At 42.6% G+C, this 15852-nt stretch overlaps 1 protein-coding gene across 1 annotated transcript in view; it reads right to left on the bottom strand.

Moving 5' to 3' along the window:
- LOC126249373 (relaxin receptor 2-like) overlaps nucleotides 1–15852 on the bottom strand; it is a 379385-nt gene that overhangs the window by 39843 nt on the left and 323690 nt on the right. The gene's annotated exons all lie outside the window — the stretch shown is intronic.

The following is a 15852-nucleotide window of genomic DNA, read 5'->3' as shown; positions in this document are numbered from 1 at the left end:
TCCCTGCACGTCCACCCTGCGAAAGGTGCTTATTCAGGTTTTTGACAGGTGATAGAATTAACGTGACTGGACCGTGTGATTACTAGTTTGAGAATGAGGTGCAGTTGCTGCTGTGGGGACGGGGTACCTGGATCACTGCCAGGCTGAAGGCACGTAAAGCTTGTCATTTGTGAAAATGTGATTAAGTGATTACCATTCTATTATATAAAGCACCTGACAATTTGTAACTATTGTTTCAGTATCTGGAAACATCAGACATGCTATGACGCGCGCCGACCGATATGTGCAGTCATGCCCTAAAATAATAGGACCGCTACCGACGGTCGTTTACGATCTGCCTTTGTTGCAACCACTGGAAATGTTAACGGAGGAAGATGAGGAATTAGCACAACGAAGTCATTGTAGATGAAGCACACCCTCGGATTGGAGAAGGAAGGCGGTGGAAATCGGCCGTATCCTCTTCACTGGAAACGTCCAGACATTTGCGTCTTACGGAAACAACGGAAAACCTAAATTAGAATGGCTGGGCGTAAATCTGAACCGCCGCCATCCCGAATGAGCGTCCATTGCGTTACCATTGCGCCATCTCTCTTGCTCATAGTTTAAGATATGCAGAAGGCTCCGTGAAGGTGGTATGCATACGAAGCGCCCACTCGCCACTCGTAGAAAGAGGACGCACTTGCAATATAAACGCCAACGTGGGCAGTTCAATGAAGGTCAGTTGACCTCACGGGAGACGGAAGAGCTACCTTGCAAAGTGACACCAGCCCCATTTTGATTTCTAGATAAAACAGAACTAATTTTTGTTCACATTAGAGAAAATAGTGCCTTCGGTCGAGGCTGCGTCAGCGGGGTGGCACACTTTTACAGACTGCTCTCCACATAGTTGCTCAACGAATATTGTCTGCACAGTCCTAAGGAGATGGCATACTGCCTGCTGACAGACGTTCTTATACTGGTGCTATAGCTGGTAGTTCTACACAACGTGACGACAAAGGTCGACCACAGTAGTATCCGCACAACGATCTGTTATGCACATTTAGAGGCTAGTTCAATCTCCAGACCTGAATCTCGTAAAGCATGTTTGGATTTGTCTCAGGAGGCATACTGATGCTCAGAGTTATTATTCTTAGACGCTTTCCATCCTGAGAACAGCTTTAATAGCAACTGGTTCAGTGGCACTCGACTTGGACGTAACCGGTCTTTCGGTCACCACCAGTACTTGTCTTCTGGCAGAAAAAGAGAAAATTTGGAAGTAAAGGTCCTGATCGTCAGATGGAAGAGAAAATGGTAGAGTGAAACCGTAGACCATCACATTAACTGCACGTCCGTTACTGTTGTTTAGGAGTGTTGTGCAATACACTAGCAATTGGTCTCCCACGCTCCTTTCCTTTCATTCCATACTAATCCATAACAATACAAATACTTCTCTAAATTGCACAACACTCTTAGCAGTCATCCACGTGATCCAAATACATACTTGATACTTCGTAACAAGTTAGAGGAAGGCAAACGCAAACCCGTTCCTCTACAAACTGTCGCAAGACGGCAATATGCTATTCTCTAATCATTTCCAACGCTCGTTGCTTTAGTATGTAATCGACTTTGAAGAGGAAAAACAAGAAGATTATGGTTATAATTTTTTTAAAAAGAATTTTACCTTATTCTTTGTAGTAAATTCCAGTAATTTTTATTCAATGACGATGTGCTATAATAGTAGTTCAGAGGAGAGTGAGGACCTGTGTAGTGTAGGACTTGTTAGGATCCTGGGAAGAGATATGTAATTTACAAAAATATATCCACTACGACTACATTTCATGCGGCTATTTTTGAGAAGAATGTCACTCATTCCTCAAATATTAAAATAATCAGCCAATAACAAGATGGTACAAACACACATAATAAAACTTGTAGCTCAATTTGGTAGACAATCCAATGTAAGAAATTGCAAGGAAGATGATAAAGCATTCAAACATCGATATTTTTAGCCGAATTCACAAAAGACTTGTTTGATGCAACTCTTTAAGCTAATATGTTCCGTTCAAGCCTCTTCATCTCTGCATAGTTACTGCAACCTAGATTCGTTTGAGCTTGCTTACTGTAGTCAAGCCAGCTGTAGTCAAGCCTCCATCACCAAACTGATGTTTCCTTAATGCTTCAGGATGTGTCCTACCAAACTATTCCTTCTTTTAGCCAAGTTGCCCCATAAATGTCTTCACTACCCATTTTGATTCAGCACTTATACATTAGTTACCCACTCTGTCCATATGATCTTCAGCATTCTTTTGTAGTGCCACATTTCAAAAAGTTCTATTCTCTTCCAGTTTCTGTTGTTGACCTTCCGCGCTTCACTTCCGTATAATTCTACACTCCAGACAAATAACTTCAGAAAAGCACTTTGCAACATTTTAACCTATGTTCGATGATAAATTTTGAGAAATGCTTTTTTTGCTGTTGTACTGAGACAGTTTTTTGATAAGTTCAGTTAATTTGATTAATGATATTACTGCCGACGGATTGACGGGGAACTGGCTCAGTCAACACAATCACGGAAGGAAAGATCAGCTGTAGGTCTCGTCGCAAAAAGAATATTTACGTGAAGCGACTGGGAATCGAACTGTGGTGCTTAGATATGATAGCAATTTCTCCGCGTCCAAGAGTTGAGCGCTGCAGCTGCTACAGTACTGCATTCCAGTATGTCCTCACGGAGAAACGCTTTTCGATGCTGTGCGGGTGATGCATTCCCTACATAGCGCTATCCTGTCTTCGTCTCAACCAGAAAGTTTCAGAATGCTGAGTGGACGGGCTACTCGCCACTCATGTTAAATGGGTGAAACTTTGAGATTGGGACTGTTTAGTTTACTTTTCATTCAAAACAGCTGAAAGATATGCAGAAAATGTGGCTATGTTTCATATTGGAATGTTACATTTCTAAGGCTTTCTTCTAACTCACAATTCTTATAGATGTATGTACAATGAAAAACAATTAGAGATGCTTCCCTAGAAGAGTGTAGCCCTGAAAACGGGTCCACTCATTTTGGGAGAAAATATCGCGTGCAAATTCCGTGATCATAAATATATCAATTTTCTGGCTATGTACTTATGGTTGCACACATTTAGATTTTTGTGACTTTTTACTAAGAGTATTATCCGGAAAGTAACTTGAGTATTTTATTAGGACAGCCACTAACAAGAGAAATGTTTTATATTTTCTAGAATGCTTCGGAATTTCTAAAATCACCGCAGGAAATGGCAACCAAACGACTGTTCAAGTTGCTATATCGAATCTATGAGACTGGAAACACAACATCAAACTTTCGGAATAGCGCCATCCGCACAATTCCAAAGATAGCAAGGGCGGGTAAGTGCGAGAACTATCGCACAATCAGCGTAACAGCTAGTGCATCCAAGTTGCTGACAGTAATGATATGTTGAAGAATGGAAAAGAAATGTTTGGCGGCAATTAGTTTGGCTTTCAAAAAGGTAAAGACACCAAAGAAACAATTCTGATACCACGCTTGATAGTGGAAATAAGACGTGGAGAAATGAAGACACATTCTTGTGATTTTTCAGCCTGGAAAAAGCTTTCGACAACGTAAAATGTTGCAATTCGGCGAAAAACAGGAGTAAACTAGAGAGAAAATGGGTTATATACAATATGTACAAGAACCAAGAGGAAACAATAAGAATGGAAGATCAAGAACGAAGTGATCCGATTAGAAAAGGTGTAAGATAGGGATGAAGTCTTTCGCCTCTACTACTGAGTCTACAAATTGGAGAAGCAATGGCGGAAATAAAAGATGACATTGCTATCCTAAGTGAAAGTGAGGACGAACTGCAGGACATGCTGAATGCAATGACCAGTCAAATGAATACACAATATGGACTGAGAGTAAACCGAAGAAAGACGAAACTCATGAGGAGTAGCAGAAGTGAGAGTAACAAAAAATTTTGCGTCAAAATTGCGACCATAAAATAGACGTAGTGAACAGATAGTACTATCTTGGAATCAAGATAACACAAGATGCATAGGCAAGAAGGACACAGAGCAGAATATCACAGGCAAAGGGGGCATTCCTGGGCAAAAGAAGTCACCTAGTATCAATCATCGGACTTAATTTGAGGAAGAAATTTCTGGGAATGTACGTGCGTTTGGAGAACGCTATTGTACGGAAGTGAATCATGGACTGAGGTAAAACCGGAAAAGAAGAGAATCGAAGCGTTTGATATGTGATGCTATTGAAGAATGTTGAAAATAAAGTGGACTGAAAAGACAAGAAAAGAGAAGTGTCTCCGCAGTATCGGTGAAGAATGGAACATATACACTGACAAGAAGAAGGGACAGGATGATAGGAAATTTGTTAAGACTTTAATGAATAACTTCCATGATACTTTAGTGAGCCGAAGAGTGTAAAAACTGTAGGGGAAGACAGATATGGAATACATCCAGCAAATGGCTCTGAGCGCTATGGGACTTAACATCTGAGGTCATCAGTCCCCTAAAACTTAGAACTACTTAAACCTAACTAACCTAAGGACATCACATACATCCATGCCCGAGGCAGGATTCGAACCTGCGACCGTAGCGATCACGCGGTTCCAGACGGTAGCGCCTAGAACCGCTCGGCCACCCCGGCCGGCCCTGCAGCAAATAATTGAGGACGATGGGTGTAAGTGCCGCTCTGAGAAGAAGAGGTTGACACAACAAAAGAATTCAAAGAAGGCTGCATTAAAGCAGCCGGAAGACTAAAGACTCGAAAATAAATAAATAAATAATAAAATCAAATCAAATATACCTGACCTTTTCGATTCAGGGAATTATTATGTACTAGCGAGCCCACAGCAAATACGCATCTCTATGGAGGATGTTAGTGATTTATGACACAAACACAGAAAGTGGCTAAGTGCTAGGTAAGTTTGATTTATACCGGAGAAAATACTGATGGGTGGAAAGAATTCATCATATTCAATACTATTGTCAGAAAGTTTCTTCCAAAGTGGAGGGGAGCAGTATATCAAACTTAAACAAAGCCAGTGCCTAGCTGTCAAATAAAAGCTGATGGAAGACATAAAAAAAGAAGAAAATGAAGGTTTATACCTCTCGTCGAGTACGAAGTCATTAGAGACGGAGCACAAATTCGGATAGTGAAGTGATAGGTGGGATATCGGCTGTATTATCTTCAAAGAAATTGTCTCGACCTTTGCTTTAATTAGTATAGGGAAACTAGGGAAACTTCAATGAGGATGACGGAACGTGAATTGAGTTTTGCCTTCCTGAATTCGAGTTAAATGTCTTAACCATTCCGTCGATTAGTTCTGTCAGAGTGAAATCAAGCATGGACAGCTATGCGAGAAGCGTCAATGAATTGGAGAACAAGATTTTCCATTATTGCTTGAAAGTCTTTCACGGCCTTTTTGCTGCTGGCAACAGTCACCAGAATCCAGGGTCGCCTTTCCTAAGTCCTTCTGTCCAAAAATCTTCCAGTTATTGCACTATGTTTACTGGGGATGCAAAAGAGGAAGACTCTCACCTGGCGTCTTCTCTACTGTGCCGGCATCAGGATGGAACCTGACCAAGCAGTCCATATATGACCACCACACGTGACAAATCAGTCCAACCTGGCACAGAAGTACTTCATTAAGCTAAAGCCATTGGAACATGTTTGTGAAGACTCAACGGATGCTTGGTTTCGATGTCATGTGATTCATAGACATTGATGCCCTTTCTAATTTTCTGTTTGTTATAACATGTGGTCCAGCATAGCCAGAACCACCGTTCTATAACTGGAAAAGAATTTTTTAGCAGAAAGCGCTCTTTGTACCACAGCATCTGGCAATGAGTCACAGTTTTTCAGCACAGTATGAAACGTTCTGTCACAGAAATTAAATTAAGTGCCTGATGACCACTCCTAATCGTTCGACATCCCATTCATACGTCCAGTCAATTGTCCATACATTCGGAATACAGACGAAGAAAGCAAGGAAAACCGTATCCGAAGAAGGTGCCTTTATGAAGCTTTGGATAACTTACCGCTCAACTCTGGTCAAAACCGCACTGTGCCGAGATAGGACGTCACCACCAATCCTTACTGGACTTGATTTGCTGACCCTTGTGAGTAGTAGTACCAGTCCATTGGCCACTATTCCACGGAGGCACCCACTTCTTAGTACACATGTTTGGTCGCCCTCAGAGACTGATTTCTGCCTCGGTCTTTGGAGAATGTAACCGACGGACATTTGTAGTTGTAGCCAACGGCAGACGGTTGTCCCAACACTAGGCGCAGTGTCTATCAGGAGTCTCAGAAGTCAGTGCTTTACAAACATTTGACAAGGTAGCGCATCCATTCGTGCTCTCACAGCCACAGCTTCTAGCAGACGTTCTTGATGATCACTGGAAATGGACTGAAGTGGAAGCATCACCACTGCCTACATCACTTTTGGTCTTAACACCAGCAGATCCTGTGTACCAGCTGAACCTCACTGGCTCCAAGGCCATCTTATCCCACCATATGTCGCAGAGCCAAACCTGCCCAGCAGATACACGCAGTCTCCAGTTCACAGCATGCAGTACACGCTGGTGGAAATCTTAAGGGCAGGCAGGCCCCTTCCTCGCCCCGGCATAGCACCACTTACACCCTTGTGGTTTGGTTAGAATGCCAATGGATTTAATATCTCTTTCAGACATTAAAGTGAACGAAGAAGTAGATGAGGTTGGGAAGATACGGAGCCATAATCCACAATTACACAGCTTAGGCTACAAGCACTGGGAATTTAGCCAAAACCGTAGCTTCAACTACGCTTTGGATGAAAGTTGACTCGTTCGCTCATCTGCGACTGTGGCAACAGCTTTTTATTTGTTTCCTGTTTGACAGTGCACATAGTTAGCTAGGCAACGATCTTCGCTTATGTACACGGGTCACCTTGGTCCTCCTGGAGTCAAATTTTGAAATAAGGTTTGCGTCGCCATCGACAAAAAAGTTACAGTTTAAAATTATGGCTAAGATGATGTCTTTACAGAGAGAGAGAGCGCAAGTTGCAAAGGACAAACACAGAGAAGGGAAGCAGTTGTGTACTCTTCAAAGAGACCGTCTCGATATTCACCTTAATTGATCTAGGGAGAATGCGGAAATCCTAAATTTTGATAGACAGCGATTTGAGCCCTGTAAGGTTTCAGGCAAATCCAGCACCTTCTATGAAAACCCTGACATGATAAGCAAATCCAGTAGTATGTCACATAGCTCCGAATAAATCGTGACATTAAATTAACCAAAGTAATACGAGTAACGAGTGAGCAAATGGAATACCACAGACTAACACAAGAATGCCTAAATGCATGTCATACCTTCCCACCGTGTGACAGACGCAGTTCCGAGGGGAGAAACGAGAACAGAAGCCTAGAGCAGAACCGTGTTAAGCTGGAAGGCCCTACGATAAGGGACGGACACCCACGTCACCAGACAACCACCAGGACCACCCCCCAGCCCATGTTAAAAGATAGAGCCCTCCAGAAGAACAGTATAGATCTTACGATAACACTAAAAGGGCCACACCAGCTGCAAGTTTTAGCGTGAGACTTTTTCGCATCTCTGTTACGTTGCAAACGTTAAAAACATTGCCCCACCACGAAAAGTATAACGTTTCTCATTGGATAGACAGAATTTTTGTAGGCGGAGCTTAAGTTTAACATTCAGACCCTGATTGGTCAGATGAAAACACAGCCAGATAGTTTTTTCGATGTGTCGTTGAGAAGATTATAGCAGCCAGTCTTGTTCGTGCTGTTTTAACCGATGCTCATGCTATGCAGCATTGTTCCCAGAACACCTCAGTGAATCTGAGTGTTTTAGCGAATGGCAGGCGTCAAACAGACAAAAGGAGGAAAATTGTGATACAACGTCCGATCTATGACGATGTCATTACAGGCGAAGGCCGAACCCTTCCTGTGGCTTGACGAGGATTTGTGATTTTTCTTTCAGCATACTAAACCAGTGACTTACCGATCACGACACGACACTCGGTCTGTACGAGAGACGTCGGCAGTTCTGTGACAACCTAGACAAATACTTCCTGGAGATCAATCATAAGGCTTAAAGCTGTGGAGTCCCTCTATAAACGTTTCAAGGATGCATTACACACCAGATGTTGAGCTGACTGTGTACGAAATACATGAAAGAATATTTTTAGATTAGACGTCCCTACGTCTAATGAGGATAATAACTGAGGCACACAGTTCCAAAATATTTATACCAGGCCACACGAAGCGCTGACAACAGACGATAACTTTTTGTCATTAATGATGAAATGCTGAGACAGTCACAAAAATAGTTTGCGTTTTAAACAAGATAGATGTGCTCTGAAGATTACATAATAGTTAGTATGGAATATTGGCTGAAACCAGAAATTGATATTAGTAAGATTTTCTGTGAAAAGACAGTCTTACAGATGGATATTTTTTAGAGATAATTCTGCTGCTTAAGATGTCTGAGAAAGCATAACACACTTTGTTTTATGATTTTAGTTTCATCTTTTAAATTATTTGCTGTGTTCAAAAAAGTTCCTGAAATTTAAATTCATTTACTTGTCCAAACATTTAATTTTGGATTTGATAGTTGTTATTAACTGTGGAAGTATGGCTGAGCACAAAATATTTTGTTTTGTTGACATTTAATTACAAACCAGATCCTCTGACTATTTCGGTTGATTTCTGCGTGAGAGTAATTTTATCTTCTATTGTCTCCTCAAACAAATGCCATTAGTGTAAGGAAATAAACTTTATTTTTTAATCTTGGGTCCTTCTTTGTCTATTACTAGCTTGAAGCGAGCTGTTGATAGAGTCTTATTGTCAAACACCAGTTTGGCCACTTAGAGCCATCTGTAATGAAATTGTTAATTTTGGTCTTCAAAGTGGCACCTCCTGTACATACTTTAGTTATGATGGACAAATTAAAAATTGGTGAATGGCACACAACTAAAAGCTTTCTGCAAAACTGTTACAAACGCTTTATCAAAAACACATGTAAAACAGACAGTTCGAAACCCTGCCCGTGATGAGAATCCATTAGATTTCTTAGCAACGAATATTTAATCTTTCTATACAGCATTACTATGTTAAATAATAGTGAAAAATGGCTACACAGTATGGAAAAAAACTACAGACTGTTCAAATGATTAATATCAATGCGTGCAGAAAACTTCCCCCTTGAAAATTTGTGAGCATGTTTCCACCAGAAGTGAAATTTCCATTTACTCAATCCGTCGGCACGTATTTTGAAACAGCTCAGGAAGTAAAAATGCTGAATGATTCTGTGAGGCCCTGAACGATATTGTCAGAAATATATGTTTGATACAGAGCCTCATATGCTTAGTTAGTTAACTTGGAGCAACCCAACAAATGTCGTGTTAGGACATGCCTCATGTTCTTTGCTTAAACGCCATTCACTACTTCGAATACTTCGTCTCGTCATGACTTCAACAGAAGACCAAACTGTTTGGTGTCTGGAAACAATGAACCGGTCTTCATTGTTTTGCTATATCTACCTCATCAGTGCCTCCATTAATGGTCCTAATGGAAGGCTATCTTTGGGATAACTATCTTCCATGCAACAAATAAATGAACTCGAAGTGACAAACACTATTCAGTATTATTGAGAAAGCATCTTAAGTGACGATTTGTTTCCCTTATTGTCTGTTTTATTATCTGCTTGTATCGACGCAGTACAAATACAAAGTCATTTTGTAGTTGCCCCCTAGCCGATGCCGGTGACAGGCATCTTTGGATCTGAAGATGAACTAGCTCGGAAAGGACCAGTCACTTCGACAAAAAATGTAATTTAGACTGTACTCAGCTTAGAAAATCATAAAACAATATCAGTTTTTCTTCTGCCAACGCCGGCCGCGGTGGCCGAGATACACATGCTACTATAAGGAATTAAGTGTTTTTTACCCTTGCTGTATGCTCTGGATCCAGTGACGAAGTCATGATTAGCATATGTAGCATTAGTAGAAGGACAAACTAAGTTCTGATGCATTTTGTTAGGGCGGGTTGTCCACATCAGGGGAGGTATGCACTCAGGGGCAAACATGTTGTTATCATTTGATTGCCAGGTACTTAACCTATTGTTCTGCTAAAATGATCCTTCCTTTTGATTGACAGGTCTTTAACCTGTCCCCCACTCCAACTCCCCTCCCCCCTCAGGAAACCACCACCCACCCCTTCCCTATCGCTACCACAAGTACACTTTCAGGTCTGAGTTATTGGAATAGCCCCTTTCACTCTTATCAATTTCATTGAATACCTAATTAAATTAATCAATTAATTAACCGATCCCCTCTGGTAAGCCCCTCTCCATTCCCACCATTCCTCTGGGAAATTGGGGGGGGGGGGAGAAGACTTAGTTGATCGGTCACTTCTTGGAGGGAATTCGATTGCAGTGTATGGAATATTGTTTAATCAATTTAGACAATGTGTAGAATATTAGAGGATTCAAGGCAATGTATGGAATATATGGAAACTGGTGGCTCTGTGGTGGAGAGGAATGATCTCTAAACAGGAAATTCTAGGGAACATTGTTTATTTATAAGAAATTCAGTTTGGAGGGGTTGTAAATCTCTTGCTCATCGTTCTTAGCTGTGTGGAAAGATGTAGGTCTTGTAAGAAGTAATTACATGGGGCAAACATGTTGCATAACCTAATTTTCGGTACTGCACGGTGGGTGTCTTAACCAAATTTTCGGCCCTTTGTCGGCACTTAATCTATTGTTCTGTTAAGTGGTTTTCCCTGTCACTCCCATTACCCTATACTATTGTACAGCCTTTGATACCAAATTAAGTAATTAGTTAAGTCCTCTCACCATTTTCTGGTACACTCTCCGAATTTCACATGCTTTTGAACGCCATTTCTGGCGCATTCTTCTTTGTCATGTACCCCTCTAAACTATTTTACTGCATTTTACATAAAAATTATGCAAATTAACAGTGTTTTGCATTTAACCTGCTGTTCTGCTCCATGTCATCCACTCATGCAAACCCTCCCCATAACAACTGTACCGCTAACACCACATTGATAAACAAAATTTATGCAAATTAATTAAATCGATATTCTTCACATGTATGTGCTATTTTTTTTTAATTCGCAGCATGCTTTTGGTTGGTGAAATCGATGGAATATAGTTTAAACAAAAGATTGCTAATAAAAAACACATCCCGCCACTCGACGCCCGTCGCCAAAGCCGCCAACTCCGCACACGCCCCCAGGAGTTGGGGTGCACCGTCAGCCCCCGCGAAATGACATGGCCATCAGCTGCCGAACAACGTGGAGGTGTCAGTTCAGGTCCCGCGAGAGCACGTGGCGGCGGCATCCCCTTCATACTTCAGAAATTCCTTTCGAAACACGTATCTACCTAGGCACCATTGCTGGTGCAATGACACGTCCTTTCTACCCTGTGGTCCAGCGAGATGTTTGCATAGCAGATCACCCTCAGTGAACTGTTCCAAAATGTGCACGTGCCAAAGCCACGAGCCACCAATGGACAGACGAATACTGTTGCAAGAGCTATTGCTGTCAGGCCGCTGTCGACGGCAGCCAGCAGATGAAAGTTGCATCAACAGTTAGAGTTCTTTGAGTTTTATACTGATGTCACATGTCTACGTAAATAAGAGCAAAGTCACCCTCTGGGCCGTGCACATGTGTTTACCATTGCTGGCGCGATACCTCTCTACCAGTGGGTACTGATGTCATAGGTCACCCTACAGAATTCTGTTCTAATGCTTGCCAGTGTGGTGTCACAGCCAGACACCACACGTCCTAGGTGGTAGCTTAAATCGGCCGCGGTCCTGTAGTACATGTCGGACCCGCGTGTCGCCACTGTGTGATCGCAAACCTAGCGCCACCACAAGGCAGGTCTCGAGAGACTGACTCGAACTCAGCCCAGTTGTACGGACGACAGAGCTAGTGACTAGACGTACGAAGCCTTTCTCTCTCATTAGCCGAGAGACAGAATAGCCTTCATCTAAGTTCATGGCTACGAACTAGCAAGGCGCCATTAGCCTCACAGTGATTGTAATTAAAGTCTCCTTTGTGCGATGTACCACAATGAGTTATTAAAGATAAGTATTATACCAGCTACGTACTTTTCTTCATAGCATTAATTACGTATCCTGTTCCAGTACTTCACGCCCGTCTGCGTTAGTCTCGCGTGCCTTTTTAAGCCACCTCTATCTACAAGGTGTTGGCCCAGCTGCCGACACATCAGCCAGAATAGCACAGGGGCTGCTTGGAGTGGCTGCGCAGTTTGAGGCACCATATCAAGGATTGTGCAGCCCCTCCCGCCGGAGGTTCGAGTCCTCCCTCAGACATGGGTGAGTGTGTTGTTCTTAGTATAAGTTAGTTTAAGGTAGTTCAAGTAGTGTGTAAGTCTATGGACAGATGATCTCAGCAGTTTGGTCCCTTAGTAATTCACACACATTTGAATATTTGAACATTTTGAATAGCACAGGGTGCATTGTTCCTAGCGATCCTAATGGGACACGCGAGCTGCATCTAGCCATGCACACATGTTTAACTACCCAGCGTGGCTGACGCAATGCCGCGAAATGTTTGCGTGGCCACCCACTATCTAAAAGTTTCTCAATGTTGTACAGACGTCACATGGCTGTGTAAATAAGAAACAAGTCGACCTCTCGAAAATTGTAAAGACTCACAGAAATAGTTAACGCTCACTTTTTTAGGAGCTTTCATGATGTCTCAGCTTGTCTGCATGCAAATTCTTGTCGTAACAGAACATGTTTACGAAAGTAGCGCAGAATAACATCGAATGAATTCCTCCTGACGGTCCTAACATGGCGCCCCATCCATCATGTTACCCTTCCTGGAAATCGTTAAGTCCTGGTTTCAACAAACATCTCCAAAACGCGAACGTTCTCACCACTATGTAGAGACTCCTATGTCCCAGCACAAAGGATATCTTGTGAATGAATTGAGCATTATCATTGGCTCCTACTGAATTTACCCGCCAAATTACTCATGCCGCCGGTGGGTAAGCACTGTCCACCTTTTTATTTTTGTAGACGAGACTTTCAGTGGCAAAAAACTATTTTGTACAGATCGCCATATTGCACCGACAATTAAACCCTGCAAAGTGACCTATATATCGTCCAATAAGGAAACACTCTTACTCAATTACACTGCTCTGCCACTGAGGACGGAAACTTGAATATTAGCGCATGAAACTGATCTCCAACTCGACAATATATCACTGTGTACCGTGTCGATGTAGTAAATATACAATACTTATCCTGCGCCATACAAAATCGGCCCTTTTGCATCACGCGTATAGCTATCGACTGCCAGACACTTGTACATATACCGCAAAGACAGACAGTATAAGCACATTCACCGTAGGTATACTCCTCACTGCTCTAGATAAATCCCACGACGTCGGGCAGTCATCCACTCCCAATGTGTGACCAGATCGCCCTCAGTGGACTGAAGTCACTCTCAGAACTGTTGCACAAAGTCGGGGTCGGCTCCCCTCGGCACAAAGGCGTCACTGTTTCTGACTCTGACCCATTTGCTTGCTTGTTTACCTTCTTCACCCATCTCCAGATTCTGGGATTACAAGAACACATGTATTTTCACATGGTTTGCCAGAATATTAGCCGGCCGGTGTGGCCGAGCGGTTCTAGGCGTTTCAGTCTGGAACCGTGCGACTGCTACGGTCGCGGGTTCGAATCCTGCCTCGGGCATGGGTGTGTGTGATGTCCTTAGGTTAGTTAGGTTTAAGTAGTTCTAAGTTCTAGGGGACTGATGACCTCCGATTTTAAGTCTCATATTGTTCAGAGCCATTTGAATCAGAATATTGTACTATTCACATGATACTTCTTGATATCAAGCACATAGCAATATCGCTTCCATTGCAGTATCACTCACGCAACATAATTCCGAAGATATTGACTGGGAATTATTTCTCTATAAACCCTAAACTTTTGCGAGTTTTAGGTTGGTTGGTTGGTTGGTTTTGGGGAAGGAGACCAGACAGCGTGGTCATCGGTCTCATCGGATTAGGGAAGGATGGGGAAGGAAGTCGGCCGTGCCCTTTCAGAGGAACCATCCCGGCATTTACCTGGAGTGATTTTAGGGAAATCACGGAAAACCTAAATCTGGATGGCCGGACGCGGGATTGAACCGTCGTCCTCCCGAATGCGAGTCCAGTGTCTAACCACTGCGCCACCTCGCTCGGTCGAGTTTTAGGGTTCTGTAAACCATTGAGTAACTAGAAACTTATCCCGTCTGCTAAGACCTATACGTGAAAACTCGAAAACAGTAGAGGAAACTGATATTTCCACTCGTGAATACCGATGTCGGTGATATAACAGATTCTAAATCATCCTTATAATTTACAAAGTCAACGAAGGTGTTCACCTGCTAGATGCACTCAATATGCACCACAATCAATCTTCTTTCAATCGAATAAAGGCGGGAAATGTGAAGAAGCAGTCAAGCGGACAATTTACATGGGAGGGAATAATGTCCCAGAGCAAAGACATGTCCATATTGAATCTTCTCAAATTTCCACGTGTTCACGAAACCTGTCCAACACATATTAAGTATCAGTCTGCTATTCGGCCATCTAGAGGACGACATGGTTAAGTCAACTACATAACTGCATCCCAACTGGCATCTCCATTTGGACGGCGCCTGTCGTTAGCGGGAAACGTGAATCATTCCCGCCACAGCCTACCGCCGCCGCCGCGCCAAGCATGTATAGACAGAATCGTCCTACGAAATCGGCCAAATACATATTTGATCGCTATACTTACAATTAAATGCTACGATTTCGGTCTCAGTTGAACGACATTCGACAATGAGCGAAGTATCAGAAATACACCCTGCTGACGGCTGTGGCTCTGGAAATAGAAATATCTGTACCATTCTTATGACTTGACATACCCTTCTCTTTGTTATCACAGTATTCCACGTCAAATCCATACCTTCCTTACGACTGGACATAATCATTTGCTTTGCACATGTCAGAACTCAAATACATACTTTACCAGGCGTGATGCTCAAGGCGAACCTATCATGCATCCCCTACTACTAAGTATAATACTTCGCCAATAACTGATAGCTAGCGATACGAAATAATACTACCGAAAATCAACGATGGATGGACATGTCTCATAAGTTTTTCTTGCGAGTGGAGCCACTGTGTCTTAGAAAGAGAGGCATAATCGTCTTACAGACCGCCAGATGTTAAAAAACACGATCACAACAACTTCTGTATGTTACTGTCACAAGCGGTCTTGGTTCTACTGGTGTATATAAGTATCCATGTTAAAACCTGTACTAGCTTTATAAATCGAGGTATGGCATTACCTCCAAATGAAGTGATTTTTCCAGGCAAATACCGCGACACTGACTATAAACGGTGATCGCCAGAGTGTATATTATCAGACCAATAGTGCGGTTACACGTCGCCGACGGGGCAACCTCGTAATAGAATTACCGAATTTAGGAAGTGATTCGGCTAAGGAGCGACGATGACGGCGTCGACACACTCCTCGTCCATTTCCCGCTACGGTTGGGGCCTTTGGAAGCTAGTAAGGCTCATGGACTCATGGGGCTCATACATGCATCTTCTGTTGTATCTTGCTTTGATTTTCGTGCCGATATTATGCTTCTTGCCTGCAATCGTACCTATCACCATCTTGGTCTTTGCTGAATTCCACTTTGGCCTGTTCTGTATCTACCGGACTGTTCATGAATTCGACACGTTGCCTGCTTTATGTATCTTAAATTTCCTCAGTTTACAGTGTTCTCCTGACGTTCATTCAGCAAACAATACAGATGAATTTCAG

The sequence above is a fragment of the Schistocerca nitens genome, chromosome 3, assembly GCF_023898315.1.
Source record: "Schistocerca nitens isolate TAMUIC-IGC-003100 chromosome 3, iqSchNite1.1, whole genome shotgun sequence".
Lineage (NCBI taxonomy): Eukaryota > Metazoa > Arthropoda > Insecta > Orthoptera > Acrididae > Schistocerca > Schistocerca nitens.
Note: the sequence above shows the minus strand (reverse complement) of the source record. Positions and strands in the feature narration are given on the sequence as shown.